The sequence below is a fragment of the Nicotiana tomentosiformis genome, chromosome 9, assembly GCF_000390325.3.
Source record: "Nicotiana tomentosiformis chromosome 9, ASM39032v3, whole genome shotgun sequence".
In the NCBI taxonomy this organism is placed as follows: Eukaryota; Viridiplantae; Streptophyta; class Magnoliopsida; order Solanales; family Solanaceae; genus Nicotiana; species Nicotiana tomentosiformis.
The window spans coordinates 12,751,578-12,760,683 of record NC_090820.1 but is presented as its reverse complement, the minus strand read 5'-3'; the positions used below and the strand labels follow the sequence as shown (position 1 = coordinate 12,760,683).

The window sequence follows — 9,106 nt, the reverse complement described above, 5'->3', positions numbered from 1 at the left end:
ACCGATCATACCCATTACTGTGCTAACCCAACCTACTACCATGATGTCCTATTTCTCCAAGTCCCTTCCAAATTTCCTTCAAACTGATACTTCTCCTTGCTGGAACACCACGACCCTTAAACAAAATTCACCACACAAGAGACTCTAGTATAAAACCACAACGCCCTAAGGCTCATAAGCTGCCGAATTCCCTTTTAAGTACCCCAAAAGCATCGCAACCGAGACATCCACTCCGAAAGACCTTATGTGAATTTAAAATTGTTCCCCTTCCCTTTTTCTTATACTAAAATGTAGAATCCATAGTCATATAGAATTACCGCAAGTCTCGACACCATCCAATGTAACTCTCAGTTTCTAGCCATATACACATCTTAAAAATTTTAAATTGCTACGTATAAATCTTGAATCCATTAGAACCATTCTCGAGAATCATCCACTCTACTCAAACCTCAATTAAACCGGCCAAACGGACCGAACGACTTGTGCCCCGTTAACACACCCACACCCAAGGGAGTAACCCATACTCCTAAGCAACCGAGCAAATTCCTACTCTTTGTACACTACATCTTTCGCGACTAACCACTCAATCATTCCATAATTCCCATATACCCATAGAGTGTAATACAACCCGTATCCAGAAATCCCCTTACTCGAATCATCCTCAATCTCAACCCCTGCAAGTCATAACTGATTCATAAGTATACCTCGAACCGAAACCAATACAACACATAACCGTGCAATCAACTCGTCGATAGCAGGCTCCCCCACTTGGCTCAAAGCCATAGAACAAAACAGTTGATAACATCACGATACCCATACTCTATTACTGCCAAAATCCCACACTGAAATTCAACTAAATCCTTCGCAAGCCCATGTAACACAAACCATATAATACCTCAAATCGTCTGCAAATCTTGCATTCACCCTTGTAATAGTCAAGCCAACTTCCACAAGCGCTCCAAACTCAAATTGCAACATATATCATTCAAAAGAGAACTCTCTACAAAACATCAAAAGGACCACACAACCTCAGGACACCTCGCACGAGATAACCCGCCTGCTCTGCCTCAAACTGACATCTCTCTATACCCTTCCACAGTCACGACTACTACGCAATCACTTAACCTTCTTGATTCTGAACTTATCAACAAGACATGAAAATCTACTTCACTCCACAACTAAACAACATGAGAGATTCCTCAACACACCCATAACTCGAGACCATACGCCAAATTAAGACAGAAATCAAACACCCTATAGTCCTTGCTACATCTCAAGTAAACTCTTCTCGTCACATTCGAACAATCTGAACACATTTCACAGTCTCGTCATACTCACCCATAGTCATCCAATCACAAATTCTTCTAACAGGGACACCACCGGACATATAAGTCCCAAAAATACGTGCTCACTTAACCGAAACCTCCGTGCTCAAGCCACCGCCAAAACCCGGCCTCAAGTCCTCCAGATTGGCCCATCATTAACACGCCAAAATCACATCTCGTACCTCAACCATGGAATCACAAGCCATCGGTGCACAGCCGATACCGAGTGCTCACATGCGTATATGAATGCGTGGAAGGAATTCAAAGAGTTACGCTTCAAGCTGAATTAATGTCGTACGATAAGGAAAGAAAGATGGGAAGTATATCCTAAATGTCTTGTAGCCTCTTGAAGATAGGTATGGACGTTATCATACCGATCCGCAAGACTCTACTAGACACTTGCTCATGACTTGTAGAACCTATGAACCTAGAACTCTGATATCAACTTGTCACGACCCCAAATCTACTAGTCCACTAATAGAAATACAGCATTTTCCCACGGAAATGTTTCACAGAAAAATTATTAGTGGCAATTCCCACCGAAATTCAATAGGAAAAGTGAAGTTTCTTTTTCACAAATAAACAATAGCGTTTCCCATTAACTATCTGTGGGATCGTTTTTTGCACCAAAATGTGCGTAATTTAGTTCCCTCTGATTTGGTAGGAAAAGTTATTAAAAAAATAATTATATAAAACTAAAAATATTTTTCAGGAAAAACAGTGGGAAAATTAAAAAAAATATTTTTAAATATTCCCACACATTCCCGTATGAACAAAAAATTTTGAATTTTGAATTTTTGTGCTTTATGAAAAAGTTTTCCCACAAATATATCCCACGGAAGTAGTAGAAAAGTTTTATTATTATTCAAAGTTTCACGAAAAAGTAGCGACAAGTTTCCCCCTCTTTTTTCCCCAAATCCCTTTTTTGATTGTCGCCTATACTTAGTTTTCCGCTATTTCTCCTCCTCATATCTTATTATATGCACTTCATCCCCCAATCTAATCCCTGCCCAAGTAAAATCTGCTATATCCCCCCCACTCCGCTCTCTCTCTCTCTCTTCTTGTGTGTATGTGTCTTCTCCAAAAAGAAATTGATGATTTAATACCATAGAAGATCAAATATGGGATGATAGACTTCTTAAGACAAGGTATATAATCTACTTTACTTTCAATATGTATTCAAGGAATTACAAATTTGGATGTCTCCGGGTGGTATATGACGTGTATGTATTAGTATGTTCCTATTTATTTTTAATTTTACTGTATGGGTATGAAATTTTTTATCTACTCTTCTTTAATTTTTGAGAAGTTAACTACTCAGAATTTTATATCTCTTGGTCTGAATTCTTGTGGTTGTAGCCAAAGAAGAATTGGAGTAAGTATCTCAATTAGTACTTATTTCTCTTTTCATTGTTTTATTAATATTTAATTTATTATTAACGTTTAAAATATATATTTTCTAATTCATTTGATCAAAAAATAAGTACTAAAATGATTTTAAAAAAATTCTTTTTTACAGGTACATGAAGATGAAAATTGATTCAAGAGTGAAGTTATTAGACGCACTAGCATTTGGGGAAGCAACATACTTTTATTCTTTTGTTAAAATCAATATTCATGTATTTCGATTGGACTTTGTGTTAGATAAATTTTACTTTATTTATGTGTTTTAATTTAAGGAGTTTGTAATGAGATATTATTTTACTAAGTATAGTTCTTGATTTTATGATTATGGTGCAAATTTTTGTTGTTAGCTTGTATGTTTTATTACGTTATTTCCAATTAGTATAATGTTAAATTTTGAATTAATGAAAAAGTAGTAAAAAACTTATTGTTGTTTCCTTGTGCATGTATAGTCTAATTAAACCTAAGTCTTTATTTGTTTCGTCTTAGAAATAATGAATTTGTTAAAAGATAATATTGGCTTGGTTTATTCTTGTTAGTTTGGTCTATTTATCTCATCTGTTTCTTTATATGGGTTGGTGCTATATATTTACAGGTTTTTCTTCACAAATTATTTGAGTTGATGTGTAAAATAAAAAAATAATACATGCTTCCATATGTAAAATAAAAAAATATCTAAATTATTTTTAATACTTCCCATAGATTCGGTGGGAAACCTAATAAAAATAAATTATTATATTATCTTACTTTTTCAACGACATTTGTGGGAAAATATACTATGTGACCCCACCAAGTTCTCGTGAAACCCTTAGTGGAAAACTCTCTGGGACTTACCCACAAATATCCTGGGAAACTATTTTTCCACCAGCCATATTCCCGCTAAGCGTCTCCCCTGGGAATGTTGTGGGAATATTAAAATTTCACACAGATTTTCTACCGATTCTTCCGTGAAAAAAGTCTGTATTTCTAATAGTGGTCGTAATGGCACCTAACCCAACCCTCTAGGTAAGCCAATTATCAACCATCCAATTCCAATGAAATTAATAAGGCAATTAATTAAAAGAAGATATATAAAACTAATATATTTCTCCAAGAACTGGTAGTACAAATCATGAGCTTCTAAGAATAGAGTTTACAAAGCGAAAATAAAATAAATACATAGTCTATTTGAAAAGTATATAAACAGAGTTTTATAGATCTAAGGCTACCACGAACAAGAGGCAGCTACAACCGGGACGCATGTACATCTTCAATCCAACTCCCATCGAACACAGCAACATCAACAGTCAATATCTGCATGCAAGGTGCAGAAGTGTAGTATGAGTACAATCGACCCCATGTACTCAATAAGTAACAAACCTAACCTTAGGTTGAAAGTAGTGACGAGCTAACAAAAAGGTCAGGTACAATACCAATATTCCACCACAGTTCATAACAGCATAGTACAATAACAAAAGAGTATCTCGAAAATAAAAGGCTCAGTTCGTTCGCAATTCCAAAATAAAATAGGCATTTCTTTTCAAGTATCTCAGTGAAAACCCAAATCTTTTACCGAAAAAGTCAAAGTACGAGTAAGTTTGAAAACTGTGGTTTTTCCTAAAACTCCTTTCAACAAATAGTAAGATGTTTCATTTTCAGATAGTATGAGAAAAATACTTCTCTATGCCTACATGTCAATATATAGGTAAAATCATAAATGTTCCCAAAATCGGGTAGCAGAAGAAAATGCATCTCTATGCATGTATCTCAAGTCCGCATGTCAAATGCAATGTATCTCAATGATGAGCTCATGTACTAACACTCTCAGAGTACTCAATCTCACTGTCTCGCATTCTCTCTCACTATGCTCAATGCTCAGCACACTCAATCACTCAGCGTTGTACAATATCTACTGCGGCGTGCAACCCAATCCATATATGACCATAAGGCCCGTTGCTGCGTTTAACCCAATCCACATATATATAGTCGATTGCGCTCACTGGGGGTGTGCAGACTCCGGAGGAGCTCCTTCAGCTTAAGCGCTATAATGCTGCGGCGTGCAGCCCGATCCAATATTATTGCGGCGTGCAACCCGATCCAATAATATATATATATATATATATATATATATATATATATATATATATATATATATATATAGCCCGAAAGCTCGTTGCGGCGTGCAACCCGATCCATATAAAAATATAATCAATATAATATGTTGCGGCGTGCAGCCCGATCCCAAAATGTCACTCTCACTCAGGCCCTCGGCCTCACTCAGTCATCAATCTATCCAGTCTCACTCACGGGCTCACAATATCATGAAACTAGCCCGACAATAATGATATGATGTGTCAATATATAATATCTGAGACTGAGATATGGTATGAATGCATGGATATGACTGAGTATGAAATATCAATGAAATTAGTGAGATGACAGTAAGAGACGACCACTATGGGTCCAAACAGTATCGGCATAATGCCTAAACATGATATTTAGCATGATTGAGAGCTTTAGTACTTTATCACATAGTGAAAACACGTATACCAACAAAGTAGGACCACTATATAGTGCCATGGGAACAATAGAGTCTTAATTCATATGGTGCACACCCACATGTGCGTCACCTCAATATCAATAATATATACATGTATTTAGGGATTTTATACCCTCAACACTAAGATTAGAAGAGTTACTTACCCCAAACAAGCTAATTCCAACACCGAGCAAGCCAAGCAATGCTCCAAAATGCCATACCGCGCGTTCCAACCTCCGAACGGCTCAAAAACTAACCAAAAATAACTCAAATACATCAAACAATGCTAAAGGAACCAATCCCGGATCGAAAAGATCAAATCTTGAATCAAAAGCCCAAAATCGGCAAAAATGTCAACCCGGGCCCGCACCTCGAAACTCGACAAAATTTACAAAATTCAACAACCCATTCAATTGCGAGTCCAACCATACTAGTTTCACTCAAATCCGCCCCCAATTCGATGTTCAAAACTCAAAAATTCATATTATGAAACTTTAAGCCAAAACCCCCAATTTTCTCTATAAAATTCACAATCAAATTACCAAAAACGAAGGTAAGATTGATGAAATATACCCCAAAACGAGTAGCGAATACTTGCCCCAATTAATATGGTAAAAATTGCCTCAAGAATCGCCTCAATCCGAGCTCCATAGATCCCAGAATGAAGAAATAACCAAAGCCCTCGATAATACAGCTTCTGCCCCAGCGATTTCGCATTTGCAGTTAATTCGTCGCATCTGCGACCACCGCTTCTGCGGTAAAAACTTCGCTTCTGCGAAAATAGCCTTGCCCAGCGAACCCCGCACCTGCAGAACAATTTCCGCTTCTGCGCACTCGCAGGTGCGACTCCTCCTCTACATCTGCGATGACCTCCAGCCAAGCCTACTACGCTTTTGCGGCCAATTATCCGCATCTGCGGACTCGCATCTGCGCCCACTCTTCCGCAGATGCGGAAACACCAGAACCAGAAATCTTAGCAAAAATCCAAAATGCAATGAAATGATCCGAACCTCATCCTAAACTCACCCGAGCCACTCGGGACCCCGTCTGAATATACCAACAAGTTCCATAACACAATACGTACCTACTCGAGGCCTCAAAACACACATAACAATATCAAAATGATGAATCACACCTCGAATCGAAATCTATGAACTTTGAACTTTTAAATTCAATAACTCGTGCCGAAACATAGCAAATCAATCCGGAATGACTTCAAATTTTGCGCACAAGTCCCAAATAACACAACGAACCTATTCCAATTCCCGGAATCACAATCCGAATCCGATATCAAAAAGTCCACTCCCGGTCAAACTTTTCAAAAATTCAACTTTCGTCATTTCGAGCCAAATTCAACTACGGACCTCCGAATCACAATCCGGACGCGCTCCTAAGTCCGAAATCACCCAACGGAGCTAATGGAATAATCAAAACTCCATTCCGGGTTCAAATTCACAAAATATCAAACTTGATCGACTCTTTCAAATTTAAAGCTTCTAGCTGAGAATTATTTTTTTAAATCAATTCCGAATAACCTGAAAACCAAAACCGACAATTCACATAAGTCATATTATATCATACAGAGCTACTCATGCCCTAAAACAACCGAGCGAAGTGTAAATGCTCAAAATGACCGGTCGGATCATTATATTTTCTTATTGCCATTCATTGTCTCTACTCTTATTTATTGACTTGAATTGTGATAGAATACTTGCACAAGCATACACGTAATTAATCACCCATATCGATTTAAGAAGATGAATCCTGATGTTATTGACCATTTACATGTACTCCCGTTTACTTGTCTTTTGTGTGAGAGTTGTTTTATTGGCACGTGAGTTGTCCGTGTGGTCATAAATTATTATTATTGTTGGCACGTGAGTTGTCTGTGCGGATACTTGATATTGTCACTCCCTTGGCATGTGAGTCGTCCATGCAGTTATGAATTTTAATGTGGGCACTAAAGGACAAGTGATTAGGGTTCATGAGTTGGGACCCGTGAAATGTGACTATGAGGTGAAGTACCTCGGGAAAGTCCTTGAAGAAATCTTGTGAGAAAGTGGTTGCTCTTATTGAGTGTTACTTGTTTTTTCCTTACTTGGTTTCATCGAACTTAAATTGTATTCAGCTTACTCCACGACGTTATTACCTGTTGTGTCTCGTTGCTAATTGCTGCTTTTAGTTTCCTATTACCAGCATTGTTTCATTATTGTTATCATGCTTAGCTTTAGATTGATATTGTTCCCTGTTAGTTTTATATTCATACTTGTACAAGTTATTAAGTCTAGTAGGTATCTTGACTGTTCCTCGTTACTACTTTACCGAGGTTAGTCTTAATACTTACTGGGTACCGCCATAGTATACTCATGCTATGTTTTCTGCACATTTTTATGCAGATACAGGTACTCGGAGTTGTTGATCATTAACTAGCTGATCGAGCATTTCTGTGGAGACTCAAGGTATACCTGCTGTTGCGTTCGCATGCCTCATAGTCACCTTCTTAAATTTTACTTCATACTATTTATTTCTATTTCGGAACAATTATACATAGAGATCTTTTAGTAAACTCAGTAGAGCTTATGACTTATACTACTGGTTTTGGGATTGTAAGTTTTGTATAGAATTTTTTTTGTTCATGTTTAATAGTTTTTGGTTTAGTTTGCCATTAATTCAGTAAGTGTTAGGCTTACCTAGTCCCTAAGACTAGGTACGATCACAACATCCTACAGAGGGAAATTGAGGCCGTGACAACTTTCCAAACACCAAATTAGGCAAATTAAGTTACTAACTTTTCCAAATAGATTGTAAGTAATCTTGGTTACTATATTTCCATCAACTGAAAGTTCATTGCCAGTCTTTTGTTTCCCTATAAATATATTGCTAAAAACAAGACTTAAATTGCAAGAGATATCAAATAGTAACAGAGTCATAGAATTATTGTAGTGTTATCACAATATTTGGAAGAGAATGAAGAAGGCAACATTTTCCCTAAAGGTTTTCTTGGTGTCCTTTTTGCTTATTTCGTTAGGTAAATAAATAATCTAGCTCTCTTTCTCAGTATTCATTTTTATAGGTCACAATTTCAAAATTAATTTTAAAATTTTCAAATTCGGTAAAGTAGCATACTATTGACCCTATTAAATTTCTTATTTTTGCCTTTAAGTTTTTGAAAAAGAATTTTTTTTTAAACAACTTAGTACTTCGCATTTTTTGATATGGACACAGATAGAGATGTAATGTCACAGATTATCCAGTGATCACCTGTTCGTTGTTATTTAAGTTTTTTTCTTAATTTTTTTATGTCGGTGTCTGCGCCTGCTTTCGAGTCTGATTAATTTGGATATGTGCTAGAAAATCTCATTTTAAGAGTAAAGTGATCCCTACCAAAGCGACTCTATTATCCTTTTGTGGTTGCTATTTAAATTAGATATCTCCTCATCCTTTATTAATTCCCAAAAAAATGTCAATTATGCAATAGTTCATATTCAACCAGGTTATAATCACACTTTATTAGTCACAAATATGAGGTTATGCATTTTTTTCTTAATCTAGCCCTGTCATATTTAGTAATTAAAAGCTACTGTTCATATTCAAAGATCTTTTTTGTTTCTTTTTGCACTATATAGCCCATATTTTTGAAGGAAATAGAGATAGTTAATTTTTTATTCTTTTTGGTGATGAACGTTTTTTAAAACAATTATTGATTCTAATTAAATCTTACACTAATACACGCCAAAAGAACATGATAAGTAATATTTTCATATCTAGCAATTTTTACTCTCAGAAAATTTAGTAATTTGCGTTTTAATTACTTATGATTAATCTAATTAGTATTTTTGTTTTCCCAATAACTTATTCA

General features: G+C 36.2%; 1 long non-coding RNA gene across 1 annotated transcript; it reads left to right on the top strand.

Annotated features, from left to right (window-relative positions):
* The first annotated feature begins 828 nt into the window (after positions 1–828).
* On the top strand, positions 829–3,054 carry LOC104092774 (uncharacterized). Its single transcript, XR_001968576.3, has 2 exons — positions 829–2,700; positions 2,845–3,054. It is a non-coding gene; the product is annotated as an uncharacterized lncRNA (long non-coding RNA).
* Positions 3,055–9,106: the final 6,052 nt, after the last annotated feature.